Raw genomic sequence first — 6,132 nt, 5'->3', positions numbered from 1 at the left:
TCATACGAAGTCAGATTTGGGCGTTCTTTTTATCGATGTTCTTAGTTTAACATATTCTATGACTTTTGTTTAGATCGCTAAGGCTAAATCTCGCTCTATCGTAAATTCACTACTCACGCTTCCCGGTATCGTGTCGGTTCTGTCGTGAAACTTCGACGGGTCATAACTTCTTCGTTATAACTCGGATTTCGGCGTTCCTTATATGCACGGAAACCTTGAGACATATTCTAAAACTTTATGTAGAGATATCGGGATTATCTCACACTTTAATTTTGACGCTCATTTTTATTCTTTATTAATTATACATTTATAATTAAATAATAAACACATAAACATACAGAATTCACATAATACTCAAATATTTCACCTTTATTACTTCAAAAAGAGTTACAAGAGTTGACCTAGACTATTACATTGACAAAAATGCTTAGCCCTGAAACCCGGGCGTTACAATTCTCTCCCCCTTAGGTTGATTCCGTCCCGGAATCATGCATCAGCAAACAGATGTGGATAGCGACTCATCATGTCATCCTCTGTTTCCCAAGTGAGATTCGGCCCATTCGAATGTTTCCATCGGACTAGCACCAAGTCGACCATTTTGCTTCGTAACTTCTTAGTCTTACGGTCAACAATTGCCTCAGGCTCTTCGATCAGCCTTTTACGTTCATCCATCCTTAACTCTGAGATTGGAATTATGTCGGGAACATCTCCCGTGAATTTCCTCAAATAACACACATGGAAGGTGTTATGAATACCATTGAGTTCTTCGGGCAATTCCAGCTTGTAAGCTTGGTTCCCAATCTTCTGAAGAATTTTGAACGGTCCAATAAACCTTGGACTCAACTTTCCTCGTTTCCCAAATCGTATAAGTCCCTTCCACGGTGAGACTTTAAGCAAAACGGAATCCCCAACTTCGAAAGTTATCGGTCGTCTTTTCTTGTCAGCATAGCTCTTCTGACGATCTTGTGCTGCTAACATCCTTTCCCTAATCACCTTCAACTTCTCAGCAGTCTCATGGACTATCTCGGGGCCCATAAACTGCTTCTCTCCTGCTTCAAGCCAACAAGACGGCGTACGACACTTCTGCCCATACAAGGCTTGATAAGGAGCCATCTTGATGCTCGAGTGAAAACTATTGTTGTAGGAAAATTCTACCAGAGGTAAGTGCTCGTCCCAATTCCCTTGGAATTCGAGGGTACATGCTCTCAGCATATCTTCCAATGTCTGAATCGTTCTTTCGCTCTGACCATCAGTTTGCGGATGGTAAGCAGTACTTAAACACAACTTTGTACCCAACTCCTCTTGTAGACTCCTCCAAAACCGTGATGTGAAACGACTATCACGATCTGATACAATCGAAAGAGGGACACCGTGAAGTCTTACAATTTCCTTCACGTAAGCATTTGTGAGCTTATCCATAGACCACTTCTCGTTGGCTGCTATGAAGTGTGCACTCTTGGTGAAACGATCCACGACTACCCAAATCATGTCGTGACCGTTCTTTGTTCTGGGCAGTTTAGTCACAAAATCCATGGTGATGTCTTCCCATTTACCCATGGGTACAGGTAAAGGTTCTAAACTCCCATACGGTTTTTGATGTTGTGCCTTAACCCTCACACATGTTACGCACTCGGCCACATACTTTGCAACATCGAGCTTCATCGTCGGCCAGAATAGTAGGGTTTTAGGTCCCTATACATTTTAGTGCTACCGGGATGAATCGAGTACATGGTCTTGTGTGCTTCTTCCATTAGAAGATCTCTTATTCCTCCCGTCTTAGGTACCCAAATTCGATCTTGGAATACCTTCAGTCCTCGACTGTTTGTACCAAACACTAATGTTTTTCCCAAACGTTCTTCCTTTCGGTCATTCTTCTCTAAGGCTTCTTCTTGAGCATTCCTGATACTTTCCACAATCGTCGAGACGACTTCAATTCTTAACGCTCTTGGCCTTTTCCTTTCAAGGTTGACTTTCCGACTGAGAGCATCAGCAACAATATTTGCTTTACCTGGGTGGTAAAGTATCTCAAAGTCGTAGTCCTTGAGAAGTTCTAGCCAGCGTCGTTGCCTCATGTTCAACTCCTTCTGATTAAAGAGATACTGAAGACTCTTATGATCAGTGAAAAGCTTGCACTTCGTGCCGTAGAGGTAATGCCTCCATATTTTTAAGGCAAATACTACCGCTGCCAACTCCAGATCATGAGTGGGGTAGTTCTTTTCGTGCTCTTTCAATTGTCGAGATGCGTATGCTATCACCTTTTCTCTTTGGGTCAGAACACAACCCAAACCGACTCCAGATGCATCACTATAAACTGCGAAATCTTCGACTCCATCGGGTAGAGAAAGTATTGGTGCTTCACATAACTTCTTCTTTAGCTTCTCGAATGCCTCATCGTGTTTCTCACTCCATGTATACGTAGCTCCTTTATGGGTCAAAGCTGTTAATGGAGCAGCTATCGAAGAAAAGCCTTGGATAAATCTTCAGTAATATCCGACTAATCCTAGAAAGCTTCGAATCTCTGTGGGACTCTTCGGACGTTCCCACTTCATTACAGCCTCGATCTTTGCGGGGTCAACCATTATTCCCTCTTGGTTAACAACATGACCCAAGAATTGGACTTCCCGTATCCAAAAGTCGCATTTGGAGAACTTTGCAAAAAGCTTCTCCTTCTTTAACACCTCCAACACTTCTCGTAGATGCTTGCCATGCTCTTCCTGGCTTTTCGAGTAGATGAGAATGTCGTCGATGAACACTATCACAGATTTATCGAGGAGTGGTTTACAAACCCTATTCATCAAATCCATGAATGCTGCGGGAGCATTGGTTAGTCCGAATGACATAACCAAGAACTCGTAGTGTCCATATCTTGTTCTGAATGCAGTCTTCTCAATATCCTGCTCTCTCACCTTCAGCTGATGATATCCTGACCTAAGATCGATCTTTGAGAAGTAGCTCGAACTTTGCAGCTGATCGAATAGATCATCAATCCTCGGCAATGGATACTTGTTCTTCACCGTTGCCTTATTCAGCTCTCGGTAGTCTATGCACATCCTCATGCTTCCATCCTTCTTCTTTACGAATAACACCGGAGCTCCCCAGGGTGATGAACTAGGTCGAATGAAACCGTTGTCCAACAGCTCCTGAAGTTGCGTCATGAGCTCCTTCATCTCCGTCGGTGCTAATCGGTAAGGTGCCTTTGCTATCGGTGTTGTTCCTGGTAACAAGTCTATACGAAACTCCACTTGCCTATCAGGTGGTAATCCGGGAAGATCTTCAGGAAAGACTTCCGGATAACCGCACACAACCGGTATATTCTTCACCTTTTTCTTTTCCTTCTTAGCATCGATTACGAATGCCAAGTATGATGCACATCCTTTGGACAAACATTTCCTGGCTTTCATCAGGGAGATGATTCCAGAATTCACTCTGCATTTGTCCCCGTACACCATAAATGATTCCTTTCCAGGTGGGTTTATCCTAACTATCTTCTTTCGGTATAATATCTCGGCATCGTTGGCGCTAAGCCAATCCATACCCAAAACGATGTCGAAACCGTTTAACTCTATGGGTAATAGTTTCTCATGGAATTCGTTTCCGTTTAGGTCAATGACGATGTTCCTAATACGATTACTAACAGGTACGAATTTGCCACTGGCAACTTCTACAATCAGGGTATTATCAAGGTTTTCTACAGGTAATGCTAATTTCGCACTAAATTTATGCGACACAAAGGAGTAGTTGGCTCCGGAATCAAACAGTATATTTGCAGGCAAACCATTTACAAGAAAGGTACCTGAAGCGATGTCTACTGCCTCCTTTGCAGCCTCAAGCGTCATCTGGAAGACTCTCGCCTTCGGCTTTGGTGGTATGTTGGGTCTTCCTGCCTCCTTCTTCTTCGGGCAGTCCTTCAAAATGTGCCCTTCTTCATTACACCCATAACAGGCCTTCTGGTTGAGGGTGCATTCATTGGCATAGTGCCCAGGCTTTCCACATTTGTAACAAGTGACTCCTCCATCACACTTCCCAAAGTGCTTCTTCTTGCACTTGTCACACCACTTTGCTTCTGATCCCCCTCCTCTCGAACCAGACTTCGAGAATTTACCTTTCTTACCGAACCTCGAGGATCCGTCAAATTTCCTTTTCTCTCCCACTTCCGCTCTCTCCAGACCCTTTTCTCGTATCTGGGTCTCCACATTCTTAGCAGCCCAGATGGCGGCTTTCAGAGTGGTAGTTTGCTTGACCATTGGACCGAAGTCCGCTGGTAATCCGAGGGCAAATTTGTTAACCTTGGAGAGTTCAGTTGGGACGAGGTGAGGAACAAGCTTCATTTTCTCAGTAAAGCTTGCAGCGTATTCAGTAACGCTCATTCTTCCCTTCTTCAGATTCTGGAATTCGTTGTTGATCTCCAGAAGATCCTGCTCAGAGCAGTATTGCATCTTCAACTGTACCAGAAAATCCTCCCACGACATTTTGCTTGCTTCACCTTTGGGCATCGAATCAGGTAATAGCTTCCACCAGCTTAGTACTCCACATTTCAGTAGAGGAACTGCGAGAGCGGTCTTCTGCCTATTGCTACACTCGCAACTCTCAAACATTGTCTCCATCTCAGAGATCCAGTTCATGACTTCCACCGGCGTCGGGCTTCCAGATAGACTCGGTGGCTTGGATGCCATGAAATCCTTGTATTTGCATCCACGTCCATCATTTCCTCCATCCTGGTGGTTTTGCCTAACTATCGGTGGGTTGGCTTGACCAATAGTCCCACTGTAGTTTCCTTCTTCAGTCTGCCCTTCGTTCAACTCGGGTTGTTCGATCTGAATAGTCGCTTCCTCTCGATTTTGCTGGAGCAAACGCCTGGTTTCCTCCATTTGACGATCCAACATTGCCTGGATCATCGCTTGCACTCTGGCCATCGTTATTGGTCCGGCAGCGGCTTCCACAACTGGTATTTGCTCGATCACTGGGGGTTGGTTCCTACCTCCATTCGCGTTCACGTTTCCACTACGGGTCCTTGCCATCTTGATCTATACACCGAATAAGGTGAATTTAGATCTTTATTTAGGATAGACGTTTAAATCGTCCTTATCACTCCGAAACGTTTACATGCTAGTTCTAATATCGTAGTCATACGTTTAGAATCCTAAACACATAAGGTTTCCAGATCCGGTCGGCAACAGACCATAGATCCGAACAAAATAACAGCATATCATGCATAAAGCATTTAGCACATAAAAGCATTTTAGGCACAATTCCTAAAATAAGCTAGTGCTCACACCTCACAATCATCGCTTAGCATTCTAAGTTTAAGTCTAGAAATCCTACAAATTCCTAGTTCGCTTAAACTAATGCTCTGATACCAACTTTGACATCCCCAAAATCACGGCCAGAAAAGACCGGTTTTGTTTATACTTTATTTCAAAATCAGAGTTATCTTTTAATAAAAGAATTGCGGAATTTGTCCCAAAACAATAATATGATAAAGATTTATCAAAAGCATTTCCATAGAAATGTATTTCATTAAAAGACTCAGGATGTCATGTTCGTACAGATCAAAAGTATAAACAGTACAATATAAGCCTTACTACATTATTTCATATCTACAAGCCTATATCCATAATCCCTCGTCCAAAACATCACACCAATGCTCATGCGCCACTACCTGTAATACATAAAACTGAGTGGGTTAGGCTTGGGAGCCTGGTGAGCACATAGGGTTTTCAACCCACAATAAATAAGTTTATTAATTTCATCAATCAACAATAACCCGATTACCCGTTCCCATTATCCTCACTTTACGTCCCTAAACACCTATCATAAGGGACCTAGCCTAAGGATCATCATCGGGACGGACACTACTGCTAAGGGGATCCCTCAGCAATAAATGTCCTAATAGGCAACCATGTGGGGGATGGAGTACACCGGTGAACACATCGTTCACAACACATACAGGTTGCGAGCCTGCTAGTGTTCCACTGGACTGTCTAGAAGAGTCCGTGGTCGTCATCTATACTCCGCTAGATGACTGGATCAACAACAACAACATCGAGGCCTCTCATCATTTTATCACACATCACCTATTACATCTACCCATGTTTTACCCCAACATTTTCATAGATATAAAATACATATACA

This window comes from Lactuca saligna, chromosome 1, assembly GCF_052625555.1.
Source record: "Lactuca saligna cultivar CGN05327 chromosome 1, ASM5262555v1, whole genome shotgun sequence".
Taxonomy (NCBI): Eukaryota; Viridiplantae; Streptophyta; class Magnoliopsida; order Asterales; family Asteraceae; genus Lactuca; species Lactuca saligna.
This window is presented reverse-complemented; position numbering follows the sequence as displayed.